Source organism: Zootoca vivipara, chromosome 8 (assembly GCF_965207765.1).
Source record: "Zootoca vivipara chromosome 8, rZooViv2.hap1.1, whole genome shotgun sequence".
NCBI classification, from domain to species: domain Eukaryota; kingdom Metazoa; phylum Chordata; class Lepidosauria; order Squamata; family Lacertidae; genus Zootoca; species Zootoca vivipara.
Genome location: NC_142591.1, coordinates 32955916 through 32980800, shown reverse-complemented (window position 1 = coordinate 32980800; position 24885 = coordinate 32955916). Strand labels below are relative to the sequence as shown.

Sequence of the window (24885 nt, the reverse complement as noted above, 5' to 3'; positions counted from 1 at the left end):
AAATCCTTCCAGTAGCACCTTAGAGACCAACTAAGTTTGTCATTGGTATGAGCTTTCATGTGCATGCACACGTCTTCAGATATGCTGAAACAGAAGTCACCAGATCCACATATATAGTGAGAGGGTGGAGAGGGGCATTACTCAGAAGGGTGGTGGGAATGGGTGATTGGCTGATAGGTGTGGTCAACCTGTTGATGACTGTTAACAACTGCAATTGGTCTTACAGGAAAAAGCAAGGTGTGAGATGGCTAAAAATAGCTTTATCATATATAATGAGATAAGAATCCAATGTCTGTATTCAGACCAGGTCTCTCCATGGTTTTAAGTTTGGTAATAAGTTTCAAACGTGTATCAAGTCTAGAAGGGATCTAGATTGAAAGCAGCGTGTTGAGGATTCTAGACTGAGAAAAACTACACTTCTGTGCTGCAAACCGGTTATTGCCTTCCTGCAACACTTCCTCTCCAGCTCATGCCCCGGCATGTTACACTATTTATTAATTTTGTTATTCATAAAAATATTTACAACCCGCCCACTTATGCAACATCGCAAGGCAGCGTGGAGCAATACATGCAGGTTTACTCTCCCATTTCATCAGCCACAGTCCAGGCCCGTTGCGGGAGGCCTCGTCCCTCCTTCTCAGGTGAGCGGGAAATGCATGCCATAACGCCAGATGTGGCACAAAGGGCGCGCACAATACGGTACGTCCCCCCCCTCCCCGACTCTGGCGGCTACCGCTGTGGAAGCTTTAGTCGACTACCTTAGTGGAGAGAAAGATTAGGGAAGGGCTGGGCGTGTGTCACCAGCTTGCGCCCCTTAAGGCTGGTGGTAACCTGAATTTATTTATTTATTTATCAGCCTCAGGCCAGAACAGCGATAGGGACAACAAGTCCGCCTTCTCCCTTGCCTGGGATCCAGCCAGCAATTCCCCTACAGCCCCCGGCGAACACAACACAGAGACACACAAACAAATACTACACGATAGGGCTGATCCGCGCCGCGTCTTGGGCGCAGCGCCGCCAGACAGACGTGAGACAGATTGTGGCTATCGTCAAGCAGCAGCCGCGCCACCCTTTTCTCTCTCTCTCTCTCTCTCTCTCTCTCTCTCTCTCTCACACACACACACACACACACAAACCCACACACACACAGCGACACAAACAAATGCATAAAAGAGTACAAAAGAAGGCGCAGCTCGCGCCCCAATAACGCACCCCAGGTGTCCTCTGTCGCTCGTTCTGGCCTCGCAGGCTCCCAGGGGTCTGCAGCATCCACCCCCCCGGAGAGGGGGATCGGGCGGGCGGAGACACGGAGGAGACCCCCTTCCTCTACCCACGCGAGGAAGGCCACTTGGAGTGGCGGAGGGGAAGAGGGAAGGCGGCGTGGGGGACCCCGCAGGTCAGGGCGAGTCGGCTCGTCAGCTGCCACGACAGGAGGAGGGCGGGCGGCGAGGGGGTGGCTGGGTGGGGGAGATCCCCCTCGGATCTGCTCCCTCCCGAGCTCGGTCGGCGCTGTCACGAAGCGAGACGAGGCTGGAAGGCGCCGCTCTCCTCCTCCCTCCGCAGCAAACGTGGCCTGGCGCGAATCAAATCGCCGCTTCTGTCCTGTGCGCTCAGGTGGGCAGTTCCAAAGGGGCGCCCGCGTGCGCCAGCTTGGGGTAGTTGCCCAACCGCCTTCTCTCTCTCTCTCTCTCCTCCTCCCACGAGTTCGGGGTCAGCCTCCCACTCCACCTCCTCCTCCTCCTTCTGCCAGCCGCCGGGGTCTTTGATCGCCGCAGACTCCCGTCCAAGAAGCACCTTCGCCCAGGCAAGGACGCGCGCGGAGCTGGCGAGCGCCGAGGGGTGGGGCTCTTGCGCCTGCCTCCCGAACCAGGAAGGACGGAGTGAGGCGCGCGAATGTCAACACGGCGGGGAGGGGCGCGGGGGAGGGAGGAGGAGAAGGCACCCTCTGCGCTGGATCGGGACTTCCCGGGGGCAGAGGAAAGGTTGGGCACTCCCCCTGCCCGCCCCCTTTGGAGTCGAGCTACACGTTACACTGGCACGTTTATTTGGAAGGGAAAGCAGCGGGTGAACGGAAGGAACAAAGCTGAATCCTCCCCCTGCGCTGCAGCAGGGGCTGGAAAGGATTGGGGGGGTTGAGGGACCCCCCCCCCAGGAAGTCCCTGCAACCCCACCCCATGGTGCCTCCTGCTCTGAGTTCTGCCGCTTCCGGGTTTGGAGCCTAAAAGTTGGGCGAAGCAAGGGAGTGCCTTGTCCTACTTCAAGTTACTTTCTGGGCACCGTGGTATAGAGGATTGGACCCATGGGGGATTGCATGGGGTTGGACCCTTGGGGTCCCTTCCAACTCGACAATTCTATGTTGTGAGCAGCTCTCTCTCTCCCTCTCTCTCTCTCTCTCTGCAAGGCGAGAAGGGTGGGTCATGAAAGGAGCAGCCCCTCTCCCTCTACAGTTGCTCTCCAGTATGTTGGGCAAGGCTTTCTCCCAGTCTTACCTGGAGACACTGGGGATCAAACTAACATGCAAAGCACATCTCTGCTGCTGAACTGCTTCTCCTGGATTGTATTTTGGTTGAGATTTCAGCCAAGGAATCCAGCCCTTCCCATAGTGCTACATGGAGGGGGAAACGAGAGGAGGCAGTGGGTGTCTCTTCTCTCTGTAGCAAGGACTGAGAAACAGAGAGTTGTTTTTGCTTGATTGCTCACCTAGCCTCACTTAAGACCTGCTCAGTGGGTAGAGTGTGAGACTCTTAATCTCAGGATAGTGGGTTTGAGCCTGTAGTTTGTGAATCAGTTCAGTTAAGGTCTGCAAAAAAGGTTGGCAAGATACCAGAGGAACAGAAATTGTTGTATCCAGAAAGTATAGCAGAACTGGAGTCAGAACTACTACTGCTGAACCGTTTTGCCTTCCCTTGAATGACTCGAAATGACCCTGACAAACCATCCATGATCTCCTTGGGCTTTCTTCCTGGTCTGAGTCCACCTAAATCAGGGGTGGGCAATTTGTGGTCCTCTAGAGCAGTGTTTCCCAACCAGTGTGCCTCCAGATGTTTTGGGACTACAACTCCCATCATCCCTAGCTAGCAAGACCAGTGGTCAGCAATGATGGGAGTTGTAGTCCCAAAACATCTGGAGGCACACTGGTTGGGAAACACTGCTCTAGAGGTTGATGGAATCCAGTTCACATCAGCCCCAGTCTGCAGGCAGGAGTGGAGGAGGTTGTAGTCCTCCAGTGTCTGGATGGCCAAAGGTTCCACACCCCTGACTTAAAAGACTCCAACCAAATGTGTGGCCAATCCTGCTCCAAAAGACACATTAGGTTGTAGCGAACTAATCAAAGTAGACCTATTGAGATTGATGGACATGACTAACTTACATCTATTACTTTTATTGGGTCTTCTCAAGAGTATAATTTTATTGACCACAACCCATGGATTCTACAATATCCCCAAGCTCCCTATTCCAGTGCTCTTCCCACACACACACCCCAATTTCATCCATACACATACAGAATGCAGAATTTATTCCTAATACTCAAACACTGTATATTGCAGAATGTCTGCTGTGCTGGTTTTAGCAATTCTTCAAAGGAGGAGGCTCAGAAGCTATCTGTGCTCAATGCATCTGGCACACACACACACCAGTGCCATTTCCTCTGCATCCTTCCTGTTGCTTGCAAAACTGCATGTTGCTATTTTAATGACTCAAAAACGCCATCTGTGCCCTGTTCTTCACTAGTATGTATCTTGATCCAAAGGACTGAACACACAGGAATATTTCCCCTTCTCCTTTTGCTTTTGCACTTTCAAAACAAAGCAAAACTGCACAGTAAAGGTGTTAATAAACCTACAGTGGAGATAAACCACTCATGTCTGCATATTGCCTATTTTGAGAGGGTGAATGGTGATGGCATCAGGCTCTATTCCTTATTTTAGCTAGATCAAGGGATGGTATTTCCATGAATGATTGTCTAAAATCAGTGGTGGGGTGGATGAGGTTGACTAAACCAGGGAGTTCATGGGTGAACTGGCAATGAGTCATTGGTTGGGATGATGCCCCTACTAGGCAGGTGAGGATCATAGAAATCCTTGAGTTGGAAGGGACCAACTCTATGATCATCCAGTTCATATGATTCTAGGTTGAGTGACGCGGCTTGACTTTGGGATGCACAACTTGTTTGCTTCCTCTCCACCTTAATCAATCAACAGCAGCAAAATTGAGAGGGCTACTGCTAGCTGTAAATGCATGCTTTTGCATTTGGTGGATAGGACTAGTAGTCTCTGCTGTATTTTTGTATATTGGCTTGCATCCAATGGCATGCTAAGTAACTGTCCAGTCAATGCAAGGACTTAGGCTTGAGCAATGGACCAGTTGTGCGAAGTTGAAGAGTCATTGTAATAATCAGGAAGCCACCTCTCTCCCACCTCCCACGCCTAACTGTGCAGGATGCTCATTGGCTAACCCTTGTGGCAATCCCTTCCTTCACCGTCCTAGACCAATGCTTCAGGCTCACCACAACTCACACTGAACAAATGTTTTAATGAGCAAATATGCTGGGCATCTGATTAAAGGGTTTAAGGCTGCTTGAAGCACAAGGCCGGGGCAAAAATACAACCTGGAGTTGGAGCCAGGTGTGCATGTCAGTGCAGGAGTGAAACCCGGAAGAAAGCACAGGAGCACCTGCTCATGGAGAGAGCAACACCCAAATGCAGCCTTAGTTTCATTCAAACAATGAAATGCCTTCAAACAAATGATCCCTACAAATATACCCAGTCTTAGAAATGACTACAAACTGGGGTACCCTAAGGTACCTAATATATATTGGATTTTTTTATCCCTTTAGGGAAAGATAATTAAAATTTGGGGGAGGATCTTTCAACACTATAATAAAAAGAAGGATTTTATTTCCTGGGCTTAGAAAGAATCTAGAGAAACAGAAGTTTTGTTTGTTGTGGGGGGAAACTCAGAAAAGTACTGTATCATAATTCTTCACCCTCCTTTCAGTTCAGCTTTCCATTAATATATCACAGCAACAGTTAACTGAATGGCTTCTCCAAGGAATTGTAGGATTTTGATGGGGTTGTGAATTCTTTTCAGAATGCCGCTGGCTCAATTTATTTCCAGGGTGCCAACTCCTTCTTAAAAGCAGATATGTTTGATCAGGTTGAACAATATAATCTCCCTAATGTTAATTTATTGGAGCAAACTCAGCTAAAGAGTTTTCCAGGAATGGTAACTGCATCAGCAATGGCAAAATATATGGACAGAAGTATTGCATTTGTTCAGACCAAGAACTTGGAGTTAAAAAAAAGTATTGCACCTTTTCCTGTGAGACTTGTAGTAATTGTAGTTGGATCACAAACATATTATGTGGAAGTAAACTGAGGTGAAAACATTGGGATGTGATTTCTTTGTGATCACAGACTTCTTTTTATGCTCCCATTGATGTTTTCCAGAAAAAAGGAGAGGAGCAAAAAAAAGTCCCCAAAGCTTCCACTCTTGAAAGAAGGTGTTGAGATTTGGAAGATGAAAGCACCAAACATTTCAAAAAGCCTTTTGCTCTTTGTTGTTTTCCTACCAAGTATTGAAAATCTAAAATAGAGATGTAAGCTCTGTTTTTGAGATTGAAATCTTCATTCCTGGATCCTGTGATCCTGACTACATCGCTCACTGCCAGCAAAAATGTGGTTTGTGTGTGTGTGTGTGTGTGTGTGTGTGTGTGTGTGTTACTGTTAAAAAAAGGGGGGAAATCCTTAAAGACCAAGGGTGATATCTGACAGGCTGTGTACACAAATTTTATTCTAGAAACAATGGAGAGTGCATGTTTCCCCCCTACATAGTCCACCCACAATTTAGATTTATTACCGCTGAAAAGCACTTATTGAGAATATGATTTCATTCCAAAAACAAAAGCTCACTGCAGATTGATCCGGCATTACTACACCCACTTGAAAATACATGTAGGCAATCGCATGAATCCACACCTGCCCAATGATGCATGGTGGGCGCATACCAAAATCACAATCATATCCTTCATTCACCTGGATCATGTGCAAGGAAAAAAAGAAAAAGGAAAAAAAAGGCGTGGATAACCTAACCAAGGGGAGGGTTTTCAAATGCATATCAAGTCATGATATGCATGTGGGTGGCAGGATCCAGAATCAATCTAGATTGAAAGCGGTATGTTGAGGATGAGCATGAATGATTCTGAATGGAAAGAGCTTAATTTTTGTGCTATAAACCAATTAGTCACGGGTGAGGGAACTTTCTCAGCCTGAGAAAGTTTCTGCTTGCAAGCTTCTACTGGGCATCTGATTGGGGACTGTGAGAACAGGCTGATGAACTTGATGGACCATTGGGGCGATTCAGCTGGGCTTTCCATATGTTTTCATTTACAGTGGTACCTTGGTTCTCAAACTTAATCCGTTCCAGAAGTCCATTCCAGAACCAAGATGCGCTTTCCCATAGAAAGTAAGGCAAAACAATTAATCTGTCCAGACTTTTAAAAACAACCCTAATATCGAAATGTAACATGAATTTTACTATCTAACGAGACCGTTGATCCATAAAATGAAAGCAATAATCAATGCACTATACTATAAAATAAATAAGACAGTATATAGATGATAAAAATTAAAATTATTTTTTTTCTTACCTGCACTCATGATAGTCATTGTTTGAATGGGGAACTTTTATCCATTTCCGCAGTCACACAATCAATCAATCAATCAGTAGCTGAACTGGGTTCCACACAGTCACAAAAACAAATTAACCAAAAAAGCCTCAAAAACAAAAATGCAAAATAAGTAGCAAAAACAAAAGCGACAAACTTTATCCGTTCCAGAAGTCTGTTTGACTTCCAAAATGTTTGAAAACCAAGACGCAGGTGCCCCAGAAACAATAGCCAACAGCCCCATCGGATGTTCGGCTTCCGAAAAACATTTGGAAACTGGAACACTGACTTCTGGGTTTTTGGCGTTTGAGAATTAAGGTACCACTGTAATGTCATTTGAAGGTCACGTAAAGAAAGCCAGAAAAGCAGCCTCCTTAGCTTAACTACATTTCATGGTCCTGCTGTTTACAGCAAAATACCAAAGCATGTAAACAAACAGTTTGCCTACCCTGATAAATGACTACAAGTCACCGAGACTTTATGTATGTGGAGTTTTACGACTAAACTGGCAGGCCTTTCTTTACACTGATCAAACATTTTGCAAGCTTGTGTTCTGCTCATACTTGTATACTCTGATATCAGCCCTATGTTCTGTATACTCTGATATGTTCCCCTAGCCAAAACCTCATTCTTGCCCCTATAAGGGGAAAAAATGTATACAGCAGGGTGGGGAACCCTGGCGCCTCCAGATGCTGCTGAACTATATCTCTCATTGGCCAATACTGCTGGGTCTGATGGGAACATAGGGTGATAGAAAACTGCCTACACCAAGTCACACCTGTGCAGCTGATGGGTGCCCCATAGGGGCTTAACAGAGCAATCGTACATGTGTTTATGCAGGAGTAAGACCCATTGGCTTACGTCTTTGTTGTACTTTACAAGACTGGTTGTTTCTAATATTCTTGTAAGCCACCTTGAACTATATACGAAAGCCAAGTTATACATGCTTCAAATAAAACCTGTGTAAAATCTAACACAGATGGTTCTTCTCTTTTGAATAAACAACTAAATAAAAATAAGCAATAATTTTTTAAAAATAATTTTTATTAGTTTTATATGATAACACAAAAAGACAAGACATAAAAAAAATTCTGTCCACCTTCCCTCCCTCCCCCCACAAGTCCCCTTCTGCCACAAGTGGATCCTGCGGGTGTTGCGAGTCGAAGGTAGTCCATTTTGAGGCTGGGTTTGTCCTCACCCCCCTCTCCTTAGCTCCTGGACACCCCCCCCCCCGCCACCAGGATGCCCTGAGACAGAAGGAGAGATTGAGATAAGGAGCCAAAAATAAGCAAGAATTTAGTTCCTTCAGCTAAACAGCAACCCTTCATTAGAATTGAAAAAAGAGATGTTGGTTTGCCAGGTGGGGCTGTTGGTTCAGGGAGAGAAAGCAGCTGGGAGGTAATCAATATGTAAATTGTACTTTATATATCAACAAGATGGCAGATACTGTCAGTTTCCCATATGTGGAGAAGTCCTAACATACGGTAGTTTATCTTTGTTCTGAGAACTGTTTACATACCGTACCTTTGACAATCTGGAACCTGATTGCTGTGAGATCCTGTTGGCAATCTCCATCATTAGTCCCAACCACCTTTTCTCTCTCCTGCTCCTTTTCATTCTAATTTCAATATTAGTCCACTCATTTCCTGCATCGGGGTATGTCATACAGTATTTATCATCAGAACAATATATGGCCTTAGCAATCTCTCCCAGCATTCAACAGGAAGAAGGGAGTGGAAAGGGACTGGGTCAGTGAGGATTGTGATATGACAGATAAATTGCTTGATGTTATTACATTTACATAACAATTCAGAAATAATGTTTGGGTGGAACGTGATGTGAGCTATTCGAAACAGACAATTGCATTACTCAAGTGGATCTGGCAATCACTGCTCCCTGTGGAATAGCTGTGATGAAAATTTCTCCTGCAATTCCTCCCCAACCATTCTCCATCAACTAACAAGAACAAGAAATTGGATTCAAAAATTAGCAAAGTAGAGGAGAAATGCCAGTGAAATTCACACAGGTTTTTGTTGTGCTTACCTTACTTTCAATGAAGAGGGTTGTGAATGTCCTTCCTTTCATCCTTCAAATCTCTCCAGTGCTCTGCACTCTACAGCCTCCCTGGGTGCTCACAATTCTCGAAAGTTGTCATTGACTATGCTTTCCTTTAAGTACATTCCTGTAAGGGGAATGCTGTGGATATAGTGTATCTTGGTGTCGGTAAGACTTTTGACAAGGTACCCCATGATATTCTTGAGGAGAAGCTGATAACGTGGGCTGGAAAAGGTTATTGTTAGATGGATTTGTACTGGTAGATAGAAGGTAAGGTAAAGGACCCCTGGATGGTTAAGTCCAGTCAGAGATGACTATGGGGTTGCGGTGCTCACCTCACTTTCAGGCCGAGGAAGCCGGCATTTGTACACAGACAGCTTTCCGGGTTATGTGGCCATGGTAGAGAGAAGCAGAGCAGGAATCCCAAGATGGGAAGGGGCCTAGGATTCTGATTCCTCTCATGTTAAGTGGTGTTAAGTGGTTGGCACTGTCAAAGCTGATTGCCCTAGTTGTGTTTTGGCCAGACTCACCCAGTCTACCTCTTTCCAAACCTGCATTCTGCAGGGCTCATGTTTGCAATGCACAAATGCTCCCGGATCCACTAAAATTGCAGATCCGGGTCACTGAGTGTGAGCTTGTGCTTACCTGTTAAAGCACAATACAGTCTAAATACAGTTCTAGAAAACAGAGGCAGAGACTAAAGCACAACTGCTTATCTCGGGCTGCTAACACCCTGCTTTGACCTTCAGGATGAATATCTGCAACGATTCATGGCACTGCCACTGATCACAGGGTTCAGCCCTGACAGACACCAAAACACTTGAGGAAGCCATGGAAAGTCAGTACCTGCTCATCAAGTTCCTTAAAATAAGATGTCATTTAAGTAAAAGCTAGGTATGGACAGTGTGCGATTTGCTTTCATCCTATGAGAAAACAGTGTAAGAAAAACAAAAGGCAAAATAAAATAGCTTCAAGTCATTATATGTGGGTTGATAATTTACTCTCAAACTCTACTATAACAACAACGCACACTGGAAATTGTTACTCATCTAACCCAAGGTTCAGAAGGGGTTCTTTCAATTCTGAAGTCATCCTCTTGAACTTGTTAAACTTTTTCTATGTAATTCCACCCTCCTGAGAACCAATTTTTCATTAAATTTATCTTGTTTTTCCTATCAGTTCCTTTTCTAGGTTGGCTTAGTATCACTTGGTCTACCCATGTAGCTATACCAGCCAATCAGATTTTGTGTGGTGCTACAAGTTTATTCAGTTAGTAGTTTTGTGAAGTTGCCAGAATTTTTCTGTAGCTGGTTTCAAATGGTTCAGGTCAGGATAGTTGATGCCATTCATTATCCAGGGTAAAGAAATCACCTGCATTCACATAAATGTGGTGTCCTCTGGTTCAGACATTCCCTTCTACATGTGGTGAGGGAAGTAGAGGAAGTTGCATTCCTATGCAACATCACTGTGAATAGTGGTGAAAGAGAGACAGATATAATATCTAGACAGTAACATTCTGTTGTGAGGGATGAGAGAAATATCTTCTAAAGGATCTACTACTCCCTTCCCATTGAAGAGCCTTTATGCTCACAAGATTAAATGCCTTCCCCTCTGCAGTGACCAAAGGTAGATTCTCACATATTCCATATCAAGCCCGTTTGTGTGCCTGCAACCAAGGAGTACCTAATTCAATGGACCACATTCTCTTAGATTGCTCTCTGCACAGTAGACCTCGCCAACTGATGCTGAGCGAAATGTTGGACCTCTGGCGTATAACTCCGAAAAGAAGCCAAATGAGGTTTCTCCTGGCAGATCGGGACAAAGATATCACTGCTTTAGTAGCTTCCTTTTTAACCACAATTTTACCCGAAAGGGTTCCCAATGAACCATCCTTTTGGGGAACAGAAAGGGTGAAAATCTACACACAATCACAGTGTGACCTTATGACCCTCAACAGCTTCTCCCTTGTCCTTTTAATTATCCCAGTGACCTGAAATGTTTTATACAGTATGGTGATGCCAATAAAGGTATTTGATTTGATAACACTCTTAACTACTTGAGCACACCTGCCTTTCTGCGCCAGTAAAGAATGTGTAGAAGAGACAGGGAAGGAGGTGAGTGACAGCCAGTCAGAGTACATCTATACAAAATGCTTGCCATCCAGCAGCACAAATCATCTGGAATTATTGGGCTGTTGTGTGCATCCATTATTGTATGACACTTCAAAACACAGTTGCTCAAAACGAAATACGATATATAGCTAAAGTTAGTCTGAATGTCCCAAAGCTGGAAAATGAAAATAACAAAAAATAGCCATTCTGACTCAGTGGCTAGTACACTTATATCACAACAATTTGCTTGGCAGACTGATGTGGTGCCTTAAATATACTGTATACCTTTTTGATGTATGGTTTGTTAGAAGTGCAGTTTTTTCCTTGGCATATTGGTGCTCCCTTTCATGCCTTCCCCTGCATAAACCCCTCCATGGCTGTCTTGAGATGCGGCATCAAGCTATGGTTTAGAATCTCATGAAAAGAGTTCCTGGGCTGCTGCTCCAGTGCATCTTTTGCTTCCATTTTTACTTAATCACAGTTAAAATGTTTGAACCTAGACAATCTGTGATTATGGGTCAGCTTTTTCCAACCAATTTCCTAATTTCTGTAGAGTGTCTCTGCTCTTCTCCACACCAGCCTCCATTTTTCCATTCTTAGTTTTCAGTTCTTTAATTAGAGTATGTTGCTCCTGTGATTTTGCTTTCTTTTTCTTGTGGTTTCTGAGTTTTTATTGCTTCAAGCTGCTGCTCAATTTTTAATAGATTTTCTGCCAATGAATTCACCCCCAGCCCTTTGATCTCTTATCTTTCTTTTTTTTTGTTCTCTCTCTAGCAGTTTATTTGCATCCCTTTCTTTTTGTAACTCTACCACAAATGTTTTCATTATTATTTTAATTTTATCCCCCCCGTATGCAGTATTTTTAGTTTTTTTGCAGAAGAGATTAAACAATACGTATGTTAGCTTTAAATTGTGAAACATATAACATTTTATATGCACCTCCAACAACTCTTGAAAGGTGACTTTTATATTCTAGATGGAAAATAATTTATTTTATGCAGCTGCTGCGTGACAGACAAAATAAATTCAGTGCTGCCTTTTGTCTGCTGAATTTTGCATGTCTCAATCATAGTGCTAAAGGCAAAGGAGCCATGCCAAATAAAAATGTGGCTGGGTTTGTTTATATTCATCCATCTTGGTGTCAATTTTACAAGGAACATCTACAGAGTCTTAATAATTAAATAGCAATAGTAAAAAAAAGGAAAAAAAATCTTAATCACTGTGAATAGACTGCACTCCAGACTCCATACAAACAACTAACCACCAGGAAGCAATGATTTTTAAACTGAATTTTCTTTATAAAATGTATATGCAGCAGGGGTGGAACTTTAAAATGGAAGCCCAGAGCAACCATAATGTCATTCTAGCATTTCATATTCTACATTGATCACATGTTTGCATTAAAAACCATAGAAAGGCTAATGTGGTACAAAATTTCCTGCTTCATCACTGCACACATTGTGATTTCCCCTCCCCTTTTAAAGAAGGTTCCATATCCTCAACCTTTGAGATGATTTCTCTTTAGAATTATTTTTTATTGGAAATACAATAGCCAGTATTGCATTCTGGCCAACTGCAGAAGGGACAAGAAAGGTGAAGGGTGACATAACTTGATTGCCCAGAGAGAACTCTGGCTCAGTGGAAGCCACACAGAAAGCTGTTACAGCTAATATACACCATAATATGCCTCCATCACTGGACAGCTCCTGCCTTCTGGGCTTGATAGGAGTCTTCCCGATCATCTTCTTCTGCTCTTCATTTTTTTCTCTCCTTTCAAATAAAATCACAGGATGGTAGCAGCTTTGCACGAAAGGAAATTACAATTGCTTGGCACCCAGGAGACTTTAAGCACATAAAAGAGTTATCAAATGCACCTTTCATATAAAAAACATTGAGAAATATGTCCTTTTTGCGGGGGTGTGTGTGTGTCCTTCTCTTTCTTTCCTCTACTCAGAAGAGATGGACAGGTCCCTCCCCATTCTCATACCTCCCATTAGTTTATTTTGCAGATCTATAAACCATCACACAGACGCTTCCGAAGCATGGCATCAAGAAAAAACACAAAGAAACAAACTCTCTTTGCCCTTGGGGAAGCAATTTAGCTCAGTGGTAGAACATCTGCTTTGGATGCAGAAGGTTTTGGGTACTATGGCTAAGTGTCCTGTTTTCGCTGGGCTCTTCAGTAAACAGGAGACTTGCCCGCAGCAACATCAATGAAGTAGCAACCAGAACATGGGCCAGTCTGTAGTTAAGAGTCCACCGCAAAGGCTTAGGGGAAAGTCAGAGCAGTCCCAGGCCAGGCTCCAAGCTAGAAGAGATCCCAAAAAGGGACAGGTGAGAGACAAGATCAGAGCAGGTGATTCAATAGCAGGCAAGGGATCATGCTAATACATAGACATTATATCAGCAACTCTTTGATCGCAGCACTGGGGTTTTGAGTTGGAGCTGCTGGAACCAAACTGAAGTGTAGGTGGGTTCCCTCAAGCCAAGACATAGTGATAACAGCAAGAACATTTATTGAACTACATAACTGAATAACAGCGGCAAAGCAACTGCTTATATACGTTTCTGAAGGCCTGGGCCACTCCCACTCCCAATGTGATTGGCTGTATAAACTTCCAAGCTGCCAATCATGACTCAGAGTTTAAGGGTCAATGCAGAGGCCCAAATACTGAAATGTTCTGTGATTGGATATCATGTATCGAATCAGAACACAGGAGCTCAGAATCCTTAGTCCTGGCTCGAGCTCAGGCAAAAACAGACCACTGATTACATAACACTCTGAATACATAACACAAATCACAATTGCTGCCGACTCCTATCAATACCTCAGTATCCCTGAGAGGGGAGTTTTAATCCCAAGGAGATATTTGCTCCTGAAGAATCCTTGCCTGTAGTCAGATACCAGAATCCCCAGACATGTCTGGGAGAGGCCCCCACAGAGAACTGTTGTCAGTCAGTGCAGACAATACTGAGCTAAATGGACCAATTGTCTGTACAGTTAATATTCCATAAAATGCCTGGGTTATACTTGGGGGGGGGAGGCTTCTTAAACAAAAATGTCTTTATTAGCCTAAATCTTCATTGCTATTTTTCTGTCAAGAGACACATCATAAAGAGAAGTTCATTCTAAATTGCAGTGCGAAGAAAATTCCCTGAGGTTTGATGCAGAATGGGCTTGGTACTTAAAAGCTTTGTTGTATTCTGAGAATGCTCTTCTGGCTTACAATGTTGTTGTGTGAACATGGCCTCTTTTGACTTATCATATTGGCTCCTGTGGAAAATTCAATCCTTCCCCTTCCCCTGAGACCCAAGAACAAGAGGATGGGTTTTAGGTTTGGTCAGGAGAGAACAATCACAAAGAAAAACTTTCAACAAACAATAAAGGGCAGTCAGCCTGCAGGCACCATGAGACCTGAGGGTCCCCAGGGCTCATGGAGCTCTCATTGTGACCTACCAATCAGCAAAGCCTTATCGGATGTTTCTGTTTTCTTTATTCCCATCCTTGTCAGAGGGCAACCATTTCAGAATTTCCAAAATGGATTTCCCTACACTGCAGAGAGAAGTGAGCAGGCAGGGGTGGGGTGGGGGTGGGGGGAAGGAAGGGAATGATAGGAGGATGGGAAACCAGGGTGGTCAAGGTGGTTTTTTTCTCTTCAAAATATGAAGTCTGTAAGTGTGCATGGGGCTGGGGGAAGAGTTGGAAAGGATATTCAGAGCAAGCCTATGAAGTAAATCAGAAGTAAACTCAAAAGTAAATTCCACTGAGTTTTCCTTCCCCCTGCCCCCCACCTGCTCACTTCTCTCTGCAGTGTAGGGAAATCCATTTTGGAAGTTCTGAAATGGTTGCCCTCTGACAAGGATGGAAATAAAGAAAACAGTAACATCCGATAAGGCTTTGCTGATTGGTAGGTCATAATGAGAGCTCCATAAGGCGAACCAGAGCAGCGCATGGAAACACCATTTACCTTCCCGCCAGAGTGGTACCTATTTATCTACTTGCACTTTGATGTGCTTTCAAACTGCTAGGTGGGCAGGAGCTGGGACTGAACAACGGGAGCTCACCCCGTGGCGGGGATTTGAACTGCCGACCTTCTGATCGGCAGGCCCTAGGCTCTGTGTGCCTAGGATTGAAGCCTTGTTCTCAGTCTCTAAAGTAACTTTTTTACTTGTAAAGGTATCCATTTGCCTTTAGGGAAATGAGTGTTTTGTTGCAGTAACACATTTTGTGGCTGCGCATATTCTGTCATGGTGTTGAAAACACATTTTCAAAATTCCTCTGAGCCCCTGAAAGTGTGAGTGCCCCAATCTTGTTTGATCTACATAGCAAAGAAACTTCTTAGAGAGAAGGGTGGTGTGAGCTTGTAAATAACACAGCAGTCAAGAAAAGTGACAGCAAGAGTAAAGAGCTATTAGCTTTAAAGAGCCTCTGTGCATGTACCTACAAAACGGCTGAGTTTATATTTCACATAGCGCCACAGGAATCAATGAGAGTTTTGTCAGGGGTAAGCAGATAAAGATCTTCAACATAGATGCCTGCAGATCAGCTGGGGTTGGGTGTCTTCTCTGCTAAACGCTGGGCATCCTGGCAAAAGTGGCTCAATTCATCGTACAGCAGCCGAGGATTGCAAACTGGACAAATTTGTACACAAAGCTCACCACTCTTTTCAGTTGCATCACTGCTAACATGTAGCTGGAAAGTACCGGAAAGAGGGCAGCTTTTTCCTTGACTTTTAGTGAAGGCTAAAGATTTCAGAAATACAGGCCACAGAACACAGGATTCACAATTCAGGCATTCAGCCTGATCACAGAAGAGCTAAATGTGTATAAGGGGCTTGGTGTGTGTCCTCTGCATTCAATAGGCATGTCCCACCTCCCCTCAACCTGTAATTATTCTTATTCTTATTTGATACCCCATCCATCTGGCTGGGTTTCCCCAGCCACTTTGGGCGGCTCCCAACAGAATATTAAAAACACAATGAAACATCAAACATTAAAAACTTCCCTAGACAGGGTTGCCTTCAGATATCTTCTAAAAGTCAGGTAGTTATTTATTTTTTTGACATCTGATAGGAGGGCATTCCACAGGGCAGGCGCCACTACTGATAAGGCCCTCTGCCTCATTCCCTGTAACCTCACTTCTCGCAGGGAGGGAGAGTCGCTACAAGCAGAATCCCTGATCTGGACCTTGCGCAGAGTAGAAATGAATGCATTTCACTGCAAGAAAGTGTTTCAAAGCTTTACTGGAAACAGTCTTAAAACAGTTACTTTGTATTTTGCAATGCTTAATTGTAACACATTGCTCTTAGAAAAGGCAAGCAACAAATGTAGCTTTATTAAGCAATGTGGTCCCATCTTCTTTTAGTACTTAGTATAGTTCAGTAACCCTGGATAGCTCAGTTGGTTAGAGTGTGGTGCTGACAATGCCAGGCTTGCAGGTTTGATCCCTGTATGGGACAGCTGCATATTTCTGCATTGTACTGTATATTTCTGCATCTACTGTTCTGAGATTTTCTGAATGATTTTCTCTATCTCTGTTCCCAGGGAATGAGATCCTATGTGAGCATCTTGATCAGGCAACCCCAAACTGCGGCCCTCCAGATGTTTTGGCCTACAACTCCCATGATCCCTAGCTAGCAGGACCAGTGGTAGGGGGATTGGAATTGTAGTCCAAAACATCTGGAGGGCCAAAGTTTGGGGATGCCTGATCTTGATTGTTCAGGATCGCTGAGCTGAGCTTCTACAGCTGCTGTCTCCAAGGACTAACTTAGACCCTGAGTTCTCCTTGCATGAGAGTAATCATTGCTTTGGTTTTTTGGGTGCGTCATGTTGCCACATTAGCTAGAGAGAAACCTCATTTCTAACGCAAACTTCCGCATAAGTTTTCAATGCATACAAACATAGCATTTCATGCACATGAAACTTTTATCTTCAATGTGTTTTGTGCCAGCCTCCCTGAAAATGATCGGGCCAAATGCCTGACTAGAAAATGTAAATAGATAGTAAAAGACTGGGTCTCCCATATATGAATAACAAGTATGAGGATATTACTGTGTTCAATTCTGATAAAACAGTGCTTTGGTCATATGAGAACATTTTGTTTCTCATACTGTGGTATTACATTGGTGCCACCAAGAGGCCGGGCATGGTACTACATTAAGACCACCACTTCTGATGTTCCAGCATGAAGGCTGTACACCTGAGCAGCCTGCGCAATGCAGGGAAGAGGCATTTACTTGTTACTGCTGCTGTTGTTGAACACGATTGGACCAAAACTGTGCCAAGGAGGCTCCCCATTTCAAGGAATACCTGGATTACTTTGCTTACAGTACTTACATTGCTTACTTTCCAACGCCATCTAAAGCCTCACATCTGTGCACAGGCCTTTGAGAATGCAGCTGGGTAGGTGGGGAGAGAGCTCTGGTGTTGTGAGGTCAACATTAAATGGATAAAACAATGGTAGAACTGCATGATTATTTTTAAGAATTTTAGTTGTGTTTCTATTCTACATTGTGAAATACTTCTGTTTCCTTTTAATTGGTTGGATATATTTTATGCCAATGAAAGGTGAGATAGCAACTGAATGAATGCATGAATAAAGATATGTTTTTATTTAGGATGATGGGAACAACAGATCATATTTTATATTTTACTAGTGCCTTCAGCTAAAGAACCTCTAGATCCTTGATAAGCTATCTACGTTTTACTGCTAGCATTTTATCATCTGTATGGGTATGTTTTGCAAAGCCTATACAGAGGTGATGTGTAGTTAATCATGAATATACCATTTTCAGTTTATTCTGTAATAAATTTACAGGGCAGCATGATAAGGCTATCTATCCAAAAGTTAGCACATAGTGTTTTTTTTATGCCTCAAAGCTGGAGGATGATTAATTTTTGTATATATTCTTCAGTTGTATTTGCATCAAGATGCAATTTTAAGAAAAGTTCTCAGAGGGCAGTGTAGATTATTGGTTTGAAATTCCATCTCACAATTTATGTTGCCTATTTGTGAATCCTCATTTGGCCAGAAAGCAGAAATTAGCACTGTATAATATAGGAACCTTGAGTGCCTTGCACATGGAGTGATTATTAATACGTGCAATCAATAAAATGTCTATGTTTTAAAGCAGGGGTGGGGAACCTCTGCCCCTCAATCACTTTTGGCCTGCCAATGGGGTCCATTTTGGCCCATAGGGCCATTTTATCAAAACCACACCCACCTGTCAATCAGCTGGTATCACTCAGATGGGCAGGTGATGTCAGCTGATGGGTGGAAAGCAAGGTTGAATTCTGTGTTGACTGGGCCTGCCAGTTCCCCACAGGGATTTAACACAGGCACACTGCTCATCTGTTAACACTAAAGTAGCAGGATCCTGTCCCCCTGCACTTATCAGCTGGTGAACAGAGGGTAAAATCCTGCTCAGTCCAAAATTAGCACAGGCAGCAGGATTTAACCATATTGATATTTGATGATGTTGATATTTAGGTCCACGTCATCCTATTACTTTCCCTTTGAAGTATCTCCTTAGGCCTTGACTGACTAGTGACCTGTTCCCTGCAGTACGTAAGAAGGCCAGTCCCAGATACTCAACTCTCCATCCCATTCTTACAAGGCTTCTGTTTCCACCATTGTTTTTTTTTGCATGTCCAAACTTTTAGCATGGTTGGAACTGGAAGAAGTCAGCAGGGCCGATCCTCTACTTTGCATCTTCCAAAAGCACACTCAAAATCACACCACTTAGATCTTATGGGTAAGCTTGTGGGACAATTAGAATTATTATGTGTTTATATGTGCTGGAAGCTGCCCAGAGGTTGGGCTGGGGCCAGATGGGCAAAGTAATATTATTATTTCCCTGTAAATGGTCATGCAGCTAGAAAGGTCACACCGGGCTGCATTTCTGTAGCAGAGATCACCATATCAATGCATCCCTTTCTCCTCCTGCATGCTTCATCTCTTTAGCCGTGTCTTGAGTGGTTCGCCTGGCCCTCCAGGGCTACAGAGGTCCTTAGAGGCAAAGTGAGCCCTGTCAATCAACAGAATAATAACCTGCTGAGGTTTATTAAATTATTTAAGGACACTTCAATAATTCAAGAGCAAAATATCGCCAGCACATAACCCCCAACCCTCACCCCGGTCTGCATTACCTCTTTGGCAGCAAACAGACCAAGCAAACAGTGAATAAAATTAGCCCCATATAAAATAAACAAGATAACAAGAGGCATCTAATAAGGCAAGAAGGTCTCTGTGTAATGGATTTCAAACTGAGTTATAGGGAAACACAGTTTATTAGAAACTTCCTGGGGTGGTGGATGGATTGGTTTCTTAATTAGAAAACTAACAATGGTGTACATTCATCAAACCCTGATGCCATTTCTTAAAGGAAACCTAGTTGTTGTTGTTTTCCAGGGGCAGGGAGATTGGTGTAGAAGAGCTGTAAAATCAAGAGTTTTCAAGAAATGTCACTGGGTCGCTCTTACTCATAACCTGTGGGTGACATTAGATCACCCTAGTGTTCTCCAGATATCATCAGACTACAACTTTCACAATTCTAGGTCATTTCCCATGGTGGTTGGGGGTGAGGGTAGCTGTTGTGCAGAACTTCTGCATGGCACCAAACTGAATCAGAAAACAATGCAGTGAAGTATTTTTTTGAAAGTATATGTGTATTTGAAGATAGCTCTTCAGAAGCCTATGGAATTATCGCTCAATTATCTGTTTATTTATTAATTAATTGCTATTATTATTAATATAATTATGCTGGGTGCACTTCCAGATTACTTTCTGACTTACTGGAACTTCATCCAGTAGAAGATTGTTTTAGTATATAAACACAGGCACAACAAGCACTTCTGTCTCAATAATGCAGTTTGCACAAATAATTGATGCCCTCTGGTGACTCTGTGGGATAATGTATTCGTTCCAACTAAAGAAGCTCTGCATTATTATAGAACAGGGAACCGTTAGTGCAGATTTCATTTTAAAAAGTTGAAGAGCATCATAAGGATGTTCTAATGTGAACTTTTAAAAATTGTTTTTATTAATCATTGTGCATTCCCCCCCCCCTCATTACTCCCTGAAGTAACTGTTTTGCAAGGTCGGTTACTATCCACAGCAGTGTTCCTAACAAATAAATTAGATGAGGGAGAGAAGCAGCATTTTTAAAGTTTGTAAAAACTGGAGAGGAGGGACCCAGGTGGCGCTGTGGTTAAACCACTGAGCCTAGGGCTTGCTGATCAGAAGGTCGGCGGTTTGAATCCCTGTGACGGGGTGAGCTCCCGTTGCTTGGTCCCAGCTCCTGCCAACCTAGCAGTTCAAAAGCACGTCAAAATGCAAGTAGATAAATAGGAACCGCTACAGCAGGAAGGTAAACGGCATTTCCATGTGCTGCTCTGGTTTGCCAGAAGCGGCTTTGTCATGCTGGCCACATGACCTGGAAGCTATACGCCGGCTCCCTCGGCCAATAATGCAAGATGAGCGCGCAACCCCAGAGTCGGTCACGACTGGACCTAATGGTCAGGGGTCCCTTTACCTTTACCTTTAAAAACTGGAGAGAGAGAGAGAGAGAGAGAGAGAGAGAGAGACTCTGTGGCACTGTGAAGCTCCTAAACTTTCTGTTGCAGGATAAAATAGCAGCTTGCGGGGGTGAGGTGGGGGCGAATTTCATGGGGGAAATGGCTCAGATGAAGGGGTTAAGCCACGTGAAAGCTGGCCAGCTCATGCAATACTATTTCCCCCAATATGTGAGCAGGTTTTCCCCTGACATAAAACAACTGAAGGCTGTCTCAATATCTTCATCTATGCTGCCCGAGGCAGCAAATGATGCCTTTCCCCATCAATGGACAAAGTACCCAAGACCAGCCAAATTATTCTGACTATGAGGCAAATAAAAAATTAAAAAATCCCCACACATGCCTTGTAATGCTCTGTTGTGAGTGCTGTGTAAGGGGGAGGATGCGCACACCGGGAGATTTCTGAGTATCAAAGACCCAGTGCCTTGGTTTGGTGCACCTTATGTGGCTCTGTTATCACTAGCACCAACTAGTGACATTAACTGTAACTGCACTTACTTTACAACAGGGGTCGGCAACCTGCGGCCCATGGGGGTTGTTTAAATGGCCTCCGAACTGCCCCCAAACCAAGCCGCCTGCTCAGTGAGTCCCCGCGCACTAGCTAAACCAGGCGTGGGGACTTGCTTTCACGCAGATGCCAAAAATAATGTCTACGTAGACGCCAAAAATCGCATCTGCGCAGACGCGATCCAGTCCACGGAGTGATCTCCACGGGAGTGAACTGGCCCAGGCGAGGTAAACCTTGCCGACCCCTGCTTTACAACTACAGTACCGGGTACCATATATTATATGCCTCTTCCACCCTCTGGTGACAAGAATACAATGACAACAATTGACTAGCGGAGAAATATGCTGTCTTTTCATGACACCCCCAAATCAGCTATTCCAGGTGGTGACCTCATTCTGTCTCACGATAGGGCCCCGTCTTTATTCTCACCTCTTCTCTTACTTCTGTATTCAGGCTTTGCACAGGGGTTGCTGACTGCTAAACTGTTAAGGTTTTGTTGTCTTGTCCATCTGGAATTCATCTGGAAGTTGCCACAACTCACTTCAAAATTGCTTTTGCTAAGCTGTAGGAAGGCTTAACCTTTTGGTCAAAGCCATTAATCTGATAGCAAATTAATTTCCGGTATGCGTGAAGCTTTGCACAGCGTTTGAAGGTACTGTCATTCTGATTCTCAGAAAACTAGCCAGCGCTGAATTTAAATAGAAGCTAAACCATTTACCTCTATATATTTTGTCTTTTGAAACAGCCACAATAGCAAAATCGATAGCTGTGCTCTCCTCCAATTGACAGGAAATAATAAATTAAAAAAATGCCTCAGAGAATGAAAGACTTCAGAGTGGTGTAAGATGCCTGCCGTTTGACAAAGGCAAGTCATACAGGCTGTTTTCTAATGGTCTATGCAAAAGCCTAAAATGGGACCTCATCTCAACTGCAAAATGTGGGCAAGTCCTTAAATGATGTTGCAGCAAAGCAAGTGTTACTCCACATTTTCCATTGAGTTTCTCCATTACTTTCCTTATCACACACAGATCTTTTGGCGATGCAAGTTTGCCCCAGAAGACCTGTCCACCAACTATAATTGCACAAGCTAAATTTGCAGCTATGCAAATGAACCTCACCTAAAGCTAGCAGCAGTCTGGAAATTCCCATAAGGAAGAAGGTGAGGGTTTGATTGCCAGTTTAAGAGAGAGAGAGAGAGAGAGAGGGAGGGAGGGAGAGGGAGAGGGAGAGATGGGCAAGGAGAGATGAGCTCTCCTCATCCACACCTTGTTGCCCCATATCCTTTGTTTCAGGCAGTTACCTCCACCTCACCCCCCCCCAATTTCCTCTCACTTCCAATATTAGAGCTAGATTGGGAGAAAAATGCCTGAAGGGACAAAGCCCAGAAGGCATGTTGAGAAGGGACAGGGGAATTATGCCCCATCCCCTGTACGTCCCACTTTGACTTAAAAATTAGACACACATCCATTCATTTACAAAGTATATGACAGTTTTCATTTATAACTTATCAGTCTCAAAGCAGTTCACACAATAAATATACAGCCATTAAAATAAAAAACAGCAACGATGAAAAGATCCGTAACATGCAGTTTTGTTTCTCATAATTTGTTTTATTATTTTTGTAACCCACTTTGAGGCTGTTGAGGTTTTTAAAAATAGAATCAATAAGTACCAAACATTTTATGAAATTGTTGTTGTTGTTGTTGTTGTTGTCATTGTTGTTGGGGTTGGTGGGAGGAGACATTGTGAAAAATGACCAAAAATTATTTCTTTATGCCACAACAGGTGCGAGAATTATGTTAGCCCAGACATGGAAACAGAAGCAAATCCCAACGGTGGAGGAGTGGTGACACAAAATGATAGGATATATGGAAATAGCTAAGTTAACAGTAAAAATCAGGCAGCAGGGCAATGAAACTTTTTGAAAAGAATTGGAAAAGTTTTCAGACTATATAGATAAATTGTGTCGAAAGTAATAAAATCAGCAGTATGAATTAAACCTCATAGCTAGAGTTAAAAATGTTAATGTTATAAAGAACAACAACAAAGTGTTTATTACATACCATAATTGACAGTGACAAAAGAACATATATATATCGGATAACATAAATTCGATGGTACAAAAGATGGTTATATTATAGATATTTGATGTCAAATTAATAACATATGAAAAGAGTTAAACAATAATGAACGAAGGAAGACAATGTGCAGAAAAAGGAAAAGATATAAAGAAGACAGAAGAAAGAGGAAGGAAGTCAGCTCTTAGGAGCAAAGTAAAATGTAAAATATAAAGAGAAATTGTACTAAAGTATGTTTATAAGTGAAAACCAATAAAGATTATGATAAAAAATAAAAATAAAATAAAATAACAGCAACGATGAAAACATCCGTAACATGCAGTTTTTTGTTTCTCATAATTTGTTTTATTCTTTTTGTAACCCACTTTGAGGTTGTTGAGGTTTTTAAAGATAGAATCAAGAAGTACCAAACATTTTAGGAAATATGTTGTTGTTGTTATCATTATTATTATTCCCTGCCCATCTGGCTCTGGGTGGCTTACAGCACATTAAAAATTGTAAAACATTAGACATTAAAAATTTCCCAATATAGGGTTGCCTTCAGATGTCTTCTAAAAGTCAGATAGTTGTTTATTTCCTTGACATCTGATAGGAGGACATTCCACAGGGACCACAGGACCACCACCCAGAAGGCCCTCTGTAACTTCACTTCTTGCAGTGAGGGAACCACTAGAAGGCCCTCAGAGGCGGACCTCAGTGTCCAGGCTGAATGATCAGGGTGGAGACACACCTTCAGGTATACTGGGCCAAGGTCGTGAACAAGAGATGTCAATGAAATCCAGTGGCGGGGTTGTCAAAAATACAAACTCTCCCAACTTGGAAAAGTGGAACCTCTTTTTGAGCTGGACACTGATCCATTTAAGCTGGCTCAAAGTAGGATTTGCTCACTTCCCCAGCCAATAGCTCTCCATCTGCTAGTCATCTTTTCCCTTTGCAAGTGGAATGTAGGAAGGTGCCTTTTACCAAGTCAGACCATTGCTCCACCTAGTTCAATGTTGTCTATTCTGACTCCCCAGGTTTCAGCCAGGAGCTTTTCACAGCTCTACCTGGAGGCACTGGCAACTGAACCTTGGCCTTTTGCATACAAGTCAGATGCTCTACTGCTGAGCTACTGCCATTCCTAAAAATGAGAAACTTTGCGAAAGGAGGCCAGGTCTGCCCCAAGCTCTTCCAGCTACCTATTAGCCTCCTCTGCTTTGCAAAGGCAAAGCATTTGGGTCCTCACTTTTTTCTCAAGCGAAGAAAGAAGAGGTGGGTGCATGCAACAATCTGGGGTTGTGCAAACATTTCTGTCAAACTGTTGAGAGAGGAAAAGCACCCGCCCACGATGAATGGTGACAAAATGACTGTTCAACAGAAATGTTTGCAAAAATGTTTTTGAAAGAGGCAGGAAGTGTGTGTGTGTTTATATTAGTATGGATGGAACAACAATCAGGAGCTGCTCCAGTAACATCTAGTTTGGTGATGATTATTTAAAAGATCAATGTTGCAATAATTCAACACAGAAGAAAAAGAGAGCTGTTTACCAAACGACTGGGCTGCCTTCAATTTTAATTCAGAAATATTGTGACTGCAGCTACTCTATCCACCTAATAGACTTGCCAAAGGAGAATGAAAAAATACCCCACTGCCAGTATGGGAACTGAGCTCATACTCTGTTATTTGTAGAGCTCCTTGATTAGAAGGCACAGGCTCTGTCTATCAAATCTGACAGCACCAGCTACAGAAGCAGTTTCAACTCATTATCACAGGCAGGAGATGCTGGGGTGGGGTGCAGCAATAACAACCCTTGGTTGATTCTCTTGTGCTTCCTAGCCATTCCCCTACATTGTCACTTGCCCTCTTCTCACTAATCTGACTTGCTGCCCCAGGTGCAGTGGAGATGCCATCCCA

At 43.4% G+C, this 24885-nt stretch overlaps 1 protein-coding gene and 1 long non-coding RNA gene across 4 annotated transcripts in view; one reads left to right on the top strand and one right to left on the bottom strand.

Moving 5' to 3' along the window:
• MBP (myelin basic protein) overlaps nt 1–1901 on the bottom strand; it is a 97441-nt gene extending 95540 nt beyond the window's left edge. Inside the window, exon 1 of one of the 2 annotated variants that reach the window (XM_035124388.3) lies at nt 1213–1901. The gene's annotated coding sequence lies outside the window, so the exon portion shown is untranslated. The remainder of the gene's footprint in view (nt 1–1212) is intronic. The other variant, XM_035124387.3, reaches the window with a different exon arrangement.
• LOC148684802 (uncharacterized) lies at nt 552–23356 on the top strand. 2 transcript variants are annotated; one of them, XR_015951425.1, is made up of 3 exons: nt 552–641; nt 21943–22073; nt 22700–23356. It is a non-coding gene; the product is annotated as an uncharacterized LOC148684802 (long non-coding RNA). The 2 variants fall into 2 exon arrangements; XR_015951424.1 differs by having other exon boundaries at nt 591–699.
• The last annotated feature ends 1529 nt before the right edge of the window (nt 23357–24885 follow it).